This window comes from Vipera berus (assembly GCF_964194415.1).
Source record: "Vipera berus genome assembly, chromosome: 5".
Classification (NCBI taxonomy): domain Eukaryota; kingdom Metazoa; phylum Chordata; class Lepidosauria; order Squamata; family Viperidae; genus Vipera; species Vipera berus.
The window spans coordinates 43778100-43792268 of NC_138207.1; the positions used below are offsets into that span (position 1 = coordinate 43778100).

General features: G+C 34.6%; 1 protein-coding gene across 3 annotated transcripts in view; it reads right to left on the minus strand.

Annotated features, from left to right (window-relative positions):
• The window catches only part of WDR33 (WD repeat domain 33), a 67652-nt gene that overhangs the window by 17430 nt on the left and 36053 nt on the right, over window positions 1–14169 (minus strand). The window contains exon 8 of one of the 3 annotated variants that reach the window (XR_014026595.1): window positions 2205–2461. The exons of the other annotated variants lie outside the window; for them this stretch is intronic. The gene's annotated coding sequence lies outside the window, so the exon portion shown is untranslated. The remainder of the gene's footprint in view (window positions 1–2204; window positions 2462–14169) is intronic. 3 annotated transcript variants of the gene reach the window in all.

The window sequence follows — 14169 nt, forward strand, 5'->3', positions numbered from 1 at the left end:
GAATTAAAATCTAAACAAATTCAGAATTAGCAAATTTCTCTGAAAAAGCTTCACTGGTGTTTTAAAAAGCTTTAAACAAGTTTGTAAATTTTCAAATTACATAAAACTTTATTCCCAAGTAAAATCTTTCATTATTAAAATGTAATAAACAATTGCAAATGTAAATAGGTGTTCAAAATTTAGGGAACTATTGTAAAATATTGTTCTTTTTCTAATCAGTCTAATCAAATGATATAATGTGGTATGATTTGAATTTATAAAATTATTTTTAAACTTTTTAAATTCAAATATTTTATAATATTATATTGGTCTCCAATAATATAGGGATTAATGAATATAAGATCAATGTAGGGTTGAATGTTATTTTATATACTGTATTACTACATACTAAAAGTCCTAAGTGTAGAGTACATCCAAAATCATTGGAAAAGATCAATAAAAACCCACTATATCTGATGAACTGATTTCCCATTATTGCTGAATGAGGATGTATAGTTGCACTCCAAAATGAAAAGAGGCTAATACAGCCTCTGTCTGATAGGAAAAAAAACCATATATTTATGTTGTTTATAAACTTGTATACCATATTCAAAATAACAAAAGCAATGATTATGGCAGTGTAGGAATTTGGACACCATTCCAATCCTTTATAATACAACCTTGGGCAAAAATAACAGCTTCCAAATGTTTCCTGTGGTCAGCTAAGTTTTTCTATTCTTGCTTTTGGATCTTCATTCCACTTTGTTGGGGGAATTAGCAATTAGCTCACAAGGTGTAACAAGATGGTGAGTCTGTTGTCACTGTGAGTTGTAGTGGGGGGGCACAAAGGGAGGCTCAGCCAATCTCACTGTAAACATGTTGTACTTTGATAATAAAGGTTCATTCATTCAATTGTTTTGTTGATTTTTTTTCCACCTCAGAAATATTTTTAGATCTCTTTGCATGCATTGCATGCTTGAAATCTGCCTACATAGATTAAGTAATATCCAAATATGAAGACTGTGAAGACCATTCCTACATGTCCCTACTTTTTTTTTCTATTAGTACTTCGCAATTCATTTGGAGGTATGTTCTGGATTGTTGTTTTGCTTAAATCCAACTTTTTTTTCAGTTTATTTTTTTTCACTGAGAGAAAGATGTTAAAGGAAAAAATGTATTTCAAGGTAATGGGGAAGCAAGGATAACTGACGGATAATTTTTCAATTTGTAATTGTCTTTTATATGGTTTTATTTCTTGTATCCATAAATCTTCCAGAATTACTTGAATAGTTACTCTGTGGTGAGATGAGCAGACAATAAATTTTACTGATAAATAAATAAATAAAATAGTGAGATGGGCAGTGCCCAAATTTGATAAATAAATAATGAAGAGATATGGTGAATAGTGCTGGGATGTATTCATTCATTCTGATCTACAGAAGGAGTGAAATATAAAAACAGATTAGTAGAATTAAACATAATTAATCAGCTGAAACATGTTTGTGCTTGGAAGCACTGAAATATGTGTTTTTTGCAGAATATAAACTGTTATGTGGTAACACTATCTATAAAGATGTGCTTATCAAACTTGTAATGTAGATTTTTTCTCCCAAAAAATACAATTGTGTAAAAACAAAACATGCTCATTTATATGTAAGACATGATGACTATGATATATTAGACAGTGATGGCAAGACAAGAACATCCAACTGTTACTGAGTCCAAAGTGGAAAGAAAAGGTCAATTCTGCAAAAAATATATACACAATTGGTGTATATGGGATGTTAGAAACATGAACCAAGGCAAACTTAGTCCTTGTTACTGAGCTCTTGTTAGTAAGTAGGTAGTCACCTAAAAGGCATTATGGAGAAACATCGACAAAACACTACTCAGACCCTTGAGCTGGTGTCTATCACTATGTTGAGAGTCAGTCTGATTAGCAGTTAAGGCACCAAGCTAGAAACCAGGAAACGTGTGAGTTCTAATCCCACTTTGGACCAGTCATTTTCTGTCAGCCAACTCACCTTACAGGGTTCTGATTATGAGGAAAATAGGAGAAAGGAATATGCTGCCTAGAATTATGTATGAAAAAATAATAAAAGCTGGTTACAACTAACTAACTAAAAATATTGCACCGGTAGTCCTCCACTTACGACCACAATTGGGACCAGAATTTCTGTAGCTAAGCTAGGGCAATTGTTAAGCAAGACAGACATTATTATTACCTTTTTTGCCACGGTTGTGAATCACTGCTGTTGTTAAGTGAATCGTGCAAATGTTAAGCGAATTTGGGTTCCCCCATTAACTTTGCTTGTCAGAAGCCAGCTAAGGTTGCAAATGGTGATCATGTGACCCTGGGATGTTGCAACTGTCAGAAATACATGCTGGTTGCCAAGTGCCTTGATCACGTGACTGTGGGGATGCTGCCACAGTTGTAAATGTGGAGATCAGTTGTAAGTCATTTATTTCAGAGCCACCGTAACTTCAAATGAAACAAAAGGTTGTAAGTCGAAGACTACCTGTACTGGGTTCAGACATTACTGATCGCAGGCAAGAGCACATATAGCTTCCTTATGACTGACTGATGGCCTTTTGATTGAGTTGGAAGTGGGACCATACATGGTAGCAAGAGGGGACGAAGCAGGTTTGCTGCAGTCTCCATTTGTACATTGTTGTACTAAGCTTTGAAATCACTATTATATCACTATTATATTGGATAATCTATCCACACTGAAAAAAAGTTGCTACAATTAAGTATTTTCTTGTCTTCTAGCAAATAAGAGAGGAATGGGGTGACTTTGGCTATGAAATAACGCTATACATAGTACAGTATAGATCAATGATATCCAACCTCAGCCACTTGTGCAAGTTGAGATGTGTGCGCATGGGCTGGCCAGCCGTTCATGCAGCCCAGTTCCAAACAGGCTGCAGCCCAGTAGTGGGCCATGGCCCAGGGATTGGGGACCCCTGGTATAGATGAAGCAAAGTTTGAAGATTTTTTTTATATCCAACGTGTTTAATTTCCTGCATCCTTGGTCCACGAATACAGAATGGAGCCTGAAAGTGATGTTTCCAGTATAAAAGTTAGCTGATCGATGTTGGAATAAGAAATGACATCCTTTCCCTTTGCTTTGTAAAAATTCAAAATGAAGTTGAACTAACTGGTGTACCAGGTCTTCTATCATCTGAGGTAGCTGTTAAATTTCAAGGCCAAAAATATATGCTATCCTAAAAAAATATGTTTGCTGAAGAAATCAAGAAAAGCACAAGCTTTTCTAGGGGAGGCAGAGGATTAATAGGATAGATCTGATGTTCATAACCGATACTAACTGGCTTCACTGAATGTAGGCCTTACTGACCGAGGGAAGATAGTAATTTTTGGTAAGAGGCCATGCTGGGTCTGGAATAAAAAATAATTAGGTGGCAAAAAAAGAATACAGAACAGAATACTTCTATGCATAATAGGCTGCCTCTTTAGCTATTACCTAGTCCAGAGGTGCCCAATCTTTTGGGCACCAGTTCAGAGGAGAAAGGTGCATGGTTTTGTGTGCTGCCTGGATCCCACGGATGGGGCTTTGCTTATTTGTGCGGACTGGTTGCTGTCATGCTGCAGCCCGGTACCAATCCACAGACCGGAGTTGGAGACCCCTGACCTAGTCCACATTAGTTTCAGGGTTCTAAAATTAGTTCAGTCTTTGGAAACAGGACAGGTGACTAACTATGATAACAGTCACAATATAGTTAAAGAAGATCTGTTGTAACCAATCTAATGGTAAGAGGGAGGAAGGAGTAAGTATCAAAATAAATCTGTCCTGAATCTTCCATTCCAATACTGTATTGATTCCCATGCCCAAATCAGAACAGTTAGAGACTCAACAGTATGAATTTAGGAGTCTGTTAAGAATAGAATTGATAATAGAATTTAGAAGGCCATTATAGAAATGTATAGCTTCCAGAGGGGATGAAGGGTGTGATTAGATTGGGGTGAGCCAGGCATCTTAGAAGTTTTATTAAAAATCCCTGGTGATTTCCTCAGTGCAGTTAATGATTCAGAGTATATTCTGTAGGAGCTGGATATTTTAACTAATGTCTTGAAATGACAAAGATGTCATGAGGGAAAAAAGGGGGGAAGGAACACCATGGAATTTTGATGAAAAATAGAGAAATGGTTAGAGAAAATAAAATTAAGAATGAAAAAATAAAGGATTTTGGCAAGGCGGAAGGACAACTAGCTCAAGGAGGAATGTGCTAATTTTGTAGTGACTGAAACAAATTGAAGAAGTATAGTAGAACTCACACCCACTAATTTCACATGCATGGTGAGACGCTCCCACCCAACAATTCTGAAAACAATACAAGGTCCTGACTGGGGCTCTGCTGAAGTATATACAACATATATACATGGTATGTATGAATTCACAAACTACTATGAACTCTTGTTAAAACATTTCTTTTTTACAATTTTGTTAATAGAGATTTACTGATTTGCTTTGTTATATAAGCTTATGGAGGTATTTTAATTGTAAGTTCTATAAAAATATTCTAGAAAACATATGTCATATGTATTATGACTTTTATTTTCCAAGAAAAAATGGCCCAGCTTACTTAACTCTTTAAATAAACGTTTAAAGCTTTGGAATTTAACTGTCTTAAACTATATAAAATTAAATTTAGCAGAATTAAGCACTACACTCTACTAAAGCAAAATTTGTTTTTAAAAACAAGGTAATTTCAGTTGAATTTTCCCCCCAGAATTTAACACTTTTCATAAATAATGTCCTGAATAACTGTATTGTAAATGCAAACAATCAAATTAAGAAAACACATTTGGACATTACCACAGATATAAAAATGAATTTGTTTTATAGTTATATAAAATGAAATTATTTTATGCTGATTAAAATGTAAAAAATATTGTATTTTTACAATAAAATATTACAAGCAAAATTGACACAAAACTGCTATGAAAAGGAAGAAATCAAGCCAAAGCTTGATCTACAAACAAACAGTATTTATTCTATGCACTCAGGCCATGGATTAGTTAGTGCATTCATTAAAGAAAAGTTTATAAACCAGTGACAACTAAAAGGATTTCATGATAAACCCTCACAAACTGCAAGATGGGAAGCATGTAAGTATAATAATAAATAATAACCTATTACAAAAATTTTTAAGTACATATACCGATTGGTATGTATACTGATTAACTATGTAACAAACTGATAATCATCCTAAATATGTTTAATATGCAGAAATAAAAAAATACAAAGCAAATAGTATTAAGCAGAAATATAGTAGGTGTTGAGACTGATTTCCTGTGTTAGGCTTTCCGTTTTTTAAATTATGCCTGATCTATAGTTTAAGATAATTTGGGAAAGACAATTTGAACACGTGTCAATAGTAAAATGAGTAATTTTTCAGTATGTCCTAAATAAAACACGGGCATTTTAAGAGCTATTTACATAGAATAGAGAATAAAGAATAAAGAACAGAACAGTCCCTTAGCTGCTAGTGGAACAAAATGGTGATTCATTTCTCCATTATTAATTAATTATAACAAGTAACAAATAATATATTTCTAAAAACAGTCATCAAAATGTATTTCCTTTTCATTCTTGCACAATACTAACAATATCATCCTGGTATGTTATTGGGAACCAAACTAATCAAGGATAGAAGTAACCTAGAACTAAGGAGAAATTTTGTAATAGTGATGACACTTAACCAGTGGAATGACTTGCCTTTAGAAGCTGTGGGTACATCGATGCATGTCCACATATTATCCTATATTTAATTAGGAATGTATGCTTAATGCAGAAAATACAGCATCTGATTAATGCACGAACATGTATATATTCCAAATATTTACCTGACAATAGAAGCAACCATGCTGTTTAAGGTAATGCAATGTGCAACACTTAATAGTCTTTTCAGCACAAAAGCAGAGTAGTTAATAGATGCTTGAATCTCATATTAAATCATAGGAACTTGTCTGGTAACCGTTACTGTAACAGAAAATTTGGGTGCTTTATAGAAAGTTTTATAGAACCTGGTAATTACGGTAGTGTTGTAGAAATCTCTCTTCAAGAATCAGCAGTTAAGGTTTGTTTGCCCTCTTTGAAAATTCACAAAAATCGATTTTTTGAATAAATAAAAAAAAATAAACTAACTTTCACCCACTGAAATTTCTAGATTGATTTTAGAGATTTTAGTAGTCTCTACTAATTGTATCTATATCAGTGCAAGGCCATTTTTAAAAAATGTAAATTACCTTCTTCAAAAAGGTAAAAGAGCAATACAGTGATAAGGGAAAGTTTGTGAACCCTGTAGAAATATCTGACATCTATAGAACTACAATCACATCAGCTTAATCTAAACCTATTAATAATTCTGGCTGAACAAACAACACACAAAACAATGTATGTCATGCCTTTATTTAACACATTAAACCAACATTCACTGTCTTTGCTGGAACAAGTACAGTATGTGCCTGCAAGTCTGCAGATCTGTTAAGGGACTTAAGTTGAGTTTGATGTTCCAATCCATGAGATGATAATCAGGCTCGGTTCTGAGAGGCTTTTGTTTTTACCATCACTGAAAACTGGTTTTCGTGATACAGGTGTAGAAGTGAATCATGGCCCTCAGATATCATAAAAAAGATTGCAGATGATAAAGCTGAAAAGGACTACAAAACCATTGCCTCTGTCAAATTAGTGAGGCAAATAATAACTAAATGGACAAAATGCAAAATGTTGCTTTTCCTAGCAATGACTGCCCCACAGAAATCACTCCAAGAGCAAACACACTGAAATGAATTGAGAATTTGTATGTTTGCAGAAAATTAAGTTCCAGCAAAAGTATCTCATTCCATCCATGAATCAAGACAGTAGAATTATCAAGGTTTGGAGCTGTTTTGGAACTTCTCCATCATTAAGAGGCAAGGGACTCTGGATTGTACTAGCAAACTGTATAGGAGTATGTACCTATTCATGACCTGAAACCTAAATCAATGTATGTCGCAAAGCATTAAAATAATCCTACGATGTAAATTTGGATTTTGAAATGGCCAATTCAAAGTCCTGATATTAATCCTACTTAAGTATTGTTACATAACCTAAACTAATTACCACATACAAGGCAACGCAGAAATATAGGAAGTCCTCAACTTACAACCACAATTGAGTCCAAAATTTCTGTTGTTAAGTGAGACATTTGTTAAGTGAGTTTTGCCCCATTTTACAACCTTTTTCCCACAGTTGTTAAGTGAATCATTGTAGTTGATAAGTTAATAACCCAGCTGTTAAGTGAATCTGGCTTCTGCATTGACTTTGCTTGTCAAAAGGTTGCAAAAGTTGATGACATGACTTTTGGACACAGGAATGGTCATAAGTATGAACCAGTTGACAATTTTGATCACATGATCATGGGGATGCTACAACGGTTGTAACTGTGAAAAATGGTCATAAGTCACTTTTTTCAGTCCCATTATAACTTTGAATGGTCACTAAATGAATTGTTGTAAGTCGACAACTACCTGTACTGATGAAGTTCTGTAAAGAACAATGGGCAAAATGCCTTCCAGTCAATGTGCAGGATTGATTATGAGTTACAAGAAATGTTTTGATTAGGTAACTTCCTTCTAAAAAAGGTACCACCATTATTCAAAATAAATATGCATATTTTTTTTAAAAAAGGTCCTAAACATTAAGAAAATAACATATTAACCAGAATCTGGGTGACTAGCATGAGTAAGATGAAATCAAGACCATAGTACTGCAGGAATTACCGATCTAAAGTTTTCATAACCTTTCCCTTCCTCAGCATACAAACAGGTGCCTTCTTCCCATATAGGACCAAAATAGCAGACAGAAGTTGGAAATAATTTTAGTATAATTTTTTCTCACGACTGCTTGGTGTTAAACATCTGGGGAAGTAAAGTTGAACTAAAGACAGCTCCTCCACTGATAGCAGAGCCAACAACTGTGGTGTAACACAGAGCTACCAAATGGATCAGCTTCAGCTCAGACAGTAGCTTCTCATGAGGAGACTGTAGTACAACAATTTCCAGGGAGTTTAGAACTCTGGGTGCCAAGGGATTGCAATTTTCGCCCAAGTTGCAGTTGGTGACTTTATAGATACAGGATTTGCATACTTGCTTTCTTAATAGTTTTTGGAAATCCCTTTTTAACATTTTTTAGAGATTAAGAATCTCCACTTTTGCCTACCTCAGATATGAGAGTGATATGAACTAGGAGAGTCATACTGGCTTAGACACTGTCTAGATTAATAAAGTCCACATTAGATTTTGATAGATCAGGTCAATCTGACAATAAGTAGGCTATTGGAACAAACATACATTAATGAGACAAGAGAACCTGGAATTGATGGATTGCTACAACAACAGTAGGCCTAATGAGAGAGGATATATGAAATGTATGGGCGAATTATGGATGGATAGAAGACCTGCATCTACACTAGAAAACAGCTAGTTAGCCAATGCTTCAACATGTGAAGATAAACCTGCTCTCACCACTTTAGACAAACTACATATTATATGCCAGACTCAAGATGACCTGAAAAAACAAGTAGATGTGTATTCAACATCTGAAGTTGGAACGTCACTCCCATCCCCTCTATTAGGGAGCATGGTAGCTGATATGAGGGTTAAGAGTCGCTTGATAGTGAGATGGGTGGCATATAAATTGAATGAATGAATGAAATGGATAAACTAGCTATAGTCAACCGTCGAGACCGTTTACCAAGGCTCCGTGGAGAAGTATCATCAGATAAAATGCTAGAAGATGCCAACCAAGCCCTCATGGCAATCCCTGTCCTTGCTACTATTCTGCATAGCTTGAACCTCTTCAAAGTGTTACTCCTAAGTTGGGAGAGTGGATTCAACAATTCCTAGCATCAGAGTTCTCTGTCCAGAAGATAGTAGTGTCTAAGATACTGCACAGAACCTTCAAATTCCTAAGCCTCTGGTAGAGGACCCAAGATTAAGAGAGACACATACCACCTGTAGTGGCGAGAAAGGAATTTTTGAAATTAAATTAAATTAACAAACCTTCCTGTGGGTAAATGCTGTTGATTAGATAAAGTGGGACTTTAAAGATTGAACATAAAAGGGAACCAGAAAGAAGAAAAGATTATCATTAAAAGAGAAGAGACTCATCAGTACTGAATGTAGCAAAATACTCTAATTTTGAAAGAATTCAAACATATTTGGGGACAATACACTTAGAAGTTACACTTAAGATTGTCTGCTATCAGAAAAATGGCTACACAAGAGGAAAGCAAAGGCTCAGAATGAACAAAAACTTGCAACAGAAATCATGGATAATAAAAAAAAAGTTTCTTCCAACATTTAACAAGAAAAAAGCCAAGGAAACTCTAGGTCCACTAAAGAGAGAAGGTGGTAAAGAAATAACAGGCAATAGGGATAAAGAAGAGCTGCTTAACTCATACTTTGCATCAAACTTCATACAAAAAGAAACTATAGCCCAATATACCAAAAAAACCACTGCAAAAGACAAATTAGAAACAAAAATTAAAATAAGCAAGAAAATGGTAAGAGAACACCTATCTGACCTTGACGAATATAAATCACCGGGGCTGACAGATTACATCCCAGAGTTCTGAAGGACTTGGCAGATGGTATCTCAGAACCACTGCACCACATCTTTCAAAACTCCTGGAGCATCAGGGAAGTACCTCAGGATTGGAAAAGGGCTGATGTGGTTCCCATCTTCAAGAAAGGAAAAATAAAATGGACCCAGGAAACTACAGACCAACCATTTTAATATCAATACCTGGGAAGATCCTAAAAAAGATAATCTAAAAACAGTTCTGTGAACAACTAGAAGCAAACAAAGTTATAACTAGTAGCCAGCACAGATTTATTAAAAACAGAACATGCCAAACCAATCTTATTTCATTTTTCAACAAAGTGACTAAACTAACAGACCAGCAAAACACTGTGGACATAGTATAGTTAGATTTCAGTAAGGCAGTTCATAAAGTAGACCGCAACCTACTCATTGGTAAGCTAGAAAAAGGTGGGATAGACAACATCACCCCCAGATGGATCTGTAGATGGCTAGCAAACCGTAAATGAGTAGTCCTCAATGGCACTACATCCACATGAAGAGAAGTAAGCAGTGGGGCACCACAAGGTTCCGTCTTAGGCCCAGTATTCTTCAATATCTTCATAAATGACTTAGATGAGGGAATTGAAGGGGAACTCATCAAATTTGCAGATGACACCAAACTGGCAGGAGTAGCCAACGCCTCAGAAGACAAACTCAGGATCCAAAAAGATCTTGACAAATTTGAACAATGGGCCCTATTCAACAAAATGAGCTTCAATGTGGAGAAAAGCAAAGTTTTACATTTAGGCAAGAAAAATCAAAGGTGCAAGTACAGATTGAGTAAGACCTGGCTTAAAAACAGTAACTGTGAGAGGGATCTTGGAATCCTAGTGGACGATCACTTAGCCATGAGCCAGCAGTGTGCAAGAGCAGCCAAAAAAGCTTGATACAATCCTGGGTTGTATAAACAGAGGCATAAAATCAAGATCACATGAGGTATTACTACCACTTTACAAAAGCCTAGTAATACCACATGGAATACTGCAGCCAGTTTTGGTCACCATATAACAAAAAAGATGTTGACAGTTTGGAAAAAATTCAGAGAAGAGCAACTAAGATGATCAAAGGCCTGGAGACTAAAACATACAAAGAACGACTTGCAGGACTTGTGTTTGTCTAGTCTAAAGAAAAGAAGAAATAGGGGAGACATGGTATCAGTATTTCAGTATTTGAGGGGCTGTCACAAAGAAGAGGGAGTTACATTATTCACCAAAGCACCAGAGGGCAGGACCAGAAACAATGGTTGGAAACTGATCAAAGAGAGAAGCAAACTGGAATTAAGAAGAAACTTCCTGACAGTGAGAATTAACCAGTGGAATAGCTTGCCCCCAGAAATTGTGGGCGCTCCATCACTCCAGATTTTTAAAAAGAGGCTAGACAGTCACTTGTCTGAGATGGTATAGGTTCTCCTTCTTGAGCTGGGGGCTGGACTAGAAGACCTTTAAGGTCCCTTCCGGCTCTATTCTATTCAAAGGTTCTTTTTCAAAAAGCAACTGGAGATGTTTTGCTTCTCATCCAAGATGCTTCTTCAGTTCTGAATGGTGGTGAATGGGAGGATTTATATTCCTTGCATTCATTTGATTGTTAGCACTGTCTGAGAGTCGTTGAGACAGTTCTGAGAAGATTCCACACCTATTTGCACTATTCAATGAGGGCACAGATAAACCTCCAAGTGGCCTCAACAATTCTCAGAGAGAGTGCTAACAATCAGATGACTGCAAGGAATATAAATCCTTCCACTGTCCACCATTCAGTCAGAACTGAAGAAGCTTCCTGGATGAGAAGCAAAACATCTTCAAGAAAAAACAAAGAAAGTCCAATTGCCTTTTGAAAAAGCACCTTTGGGACAGCTATGTGTTGGGTTATATATTGTCCTAATTCCAGCTGGTACATTCTGACAAAACATTGTTTTTCTTCATGAGACATATTTTCTGCCTCAATATTAATTTATAAGGGGCCATACTAATATGCTCATTGAATTCACCATTTATGTCAAAAATAATTTTACTAAGGATAGCATTATTGAACCATGATTTGTTGAACTATTCTAATTGGTTTATAACACTATGTCATAAACCTTTTTAACCAATAATATTTCAATTGACACATTAAGCTAACCCCAAAGGAAACAAGTTAACATTATACTTTAGCAAGACAGAAGGAAAGAAAAATTAGAAGCTTTCATTACTCATACTTCTAGCTGTTAGTATTTGATTATGTATTCTGGGTTTTAGGCTGATCCACTGGTTATCATTTTCTTTCATTATTCATAAAGGAAAATAATAATCAATGGATCAATTTTTCTTAATCAACTTAACTATTCTGCCACTTTTCAACCTAAAATCCAGAATACATAATTAAATACTAGAAGAGACACTGCATCTAAATGCTGTCAGCCAAAGTTGGCTATGTAGGACACAAATAAAATTGTAACCATTAAAACAAATAGGATTATACAATAATCTTTTCTCAAGAGTATAGTGCCTGATGAACTAGGCTTTGATCTTTATATAACTATATCAGTCATAAAACTTGTTTTGTAGGAAATAACTGACAGGTTACCATTTTAGAATATAATATATGAAACTAGTAAGTCTTCCTCTCAAATTATAAAAATAACTTCTGAGAAGCATTTTCAAAGCTTGTTTTGTCTATAGGTATTTATGCCAAAAAAGTAGCATAATATTCAAAAAAAAAATTAATATAGAACCTGGCACTATTTTTGGAAAAGAATTTATAGTACTTCCCCCAGTCTGGTTTTAAAACTCAGAAAAACTAGATAAGAAGTGGTAAGGAAAGGAAACATAAAAGGAAATGTGTAGACAGGAAACAAAATCTTTGAATTACTAAACTAGCAGGGAGCATCACTGAAGTCCAACTAGGTGGTGACAAGTGGGGTGACAGAGGAGAAAACGACAGATAGTTGTAAGTATTCAGATAAAATTAAATTATGAATATTGAACAATTGATATTTTAATTTTTTTATAAATTTCACACTAACTTTTCTCATGTGGGAGAAACCAAACCAAACAGCAAACAAACCTATCAATCTATAATAAAAAGATCAATTTAAGACAATCAAGATTTTAGCAAATCATGGTTTAAATTAAATCAAATTTTACAGTTAATTTTTCACAGTTAATTAAAATAGCATTAAGTAAAACATTTTGTTCTCAGATATTCTTGTGAAAGCAACAAAAATCTCTACTTGTGAAAATATACTAAGATCTTCGATATGTAAAATATTAAGATAACTGGAAGAACCCGTTACTTGCATCTTAAGATGCTAACTGAAGCAATGTCTTCTAAAAATGTGTGTTTGTACATGTTACAGATTATCCTACTCCTAGCGTAAAGTCTCTGTTCACTTGTCCTTAAATGAGTTTCTGAAGACAACACAATTTGGCTTTCCCAGTTAGTAATGTTTGAAGATGAAGTGACAGAATTGTTGATCTCTATTGAGCATACATGGCATGATCTTCTGCACAAACAGATCTTTGGATTCAAGCCTTTGTTTTCAAACGAAGTTTTTTTTCCTATTAGAAAATATCAATATATCTTTGACAATCCTTATTAGCAAGAGCTAGCAAACAGCAATACTTCATTTCACAGAGAATTAATGCAACTATTTCTCTATATAACTATAGAATATTAAAACTAGATGATCACAGAAATTAAATTTACATCCCACTTTATTTGTATAACTCAAGACAGAATACATAATTCGATTTTTCCATACCATAACAATCACCCTATAAGGTGACAGTTAATGGATGAAAGTCATTCAGTCAGCTTTCAAGGAAGGACTAGAATTCATGGCCTCCAGCATCTTTAACACTACACCAAATTGAAGACAATTATCTTTTTTTAAACATCCTCAGAAAAAACAGTGAAGCAGTGTCATTAGATTGTCTTAATTGCAAATTCAGTGCAGGTTTGCAACATTCTTTTTATCCTTCTAACTATGGCCAATATAGAACATAATGGATCATATTCTGACCTATTTATCAATAGTTTTCCAAACATATATCAGTGAATCAGGTTTGGTCAAAGATACATAGTGAAGCTTTTTCTGTATTGCACTTTAATTCAAGAACTCCCTTCCCATGCAGTTTTCCTAAATCTAAGACATTTTTTGGAAACATGAGATCTTTTGAAATATAACAGAATGATGAATAAAGAATTTAGTGGGGTTATTTCATATTACTATGAGCTTGCATATTACAAATCAGTTATCACACTCAATTGAATGCAGCTTTATTTCTCCTGGATAGTAATATATTTGCAATACAAGTATAATATTTTGCATTATATTTTCTCAAGATGGAAAACAGATCATAATGCATATTTTCCCTGTTTTTTGTTATTATTGTTTAAGATTTTATATTGGTATCCTATAGAATACTTCTCAAACAAAAATGGATACTAGTCTAAAATCAGGTAAATAAAGTAAAAAAAATATAATGGGGCCATTAATTTTTAGTACTGTTTGAATTATCAATCAATATGGATAGAAAACCGTGTCTTTGTTTGTGTTTTT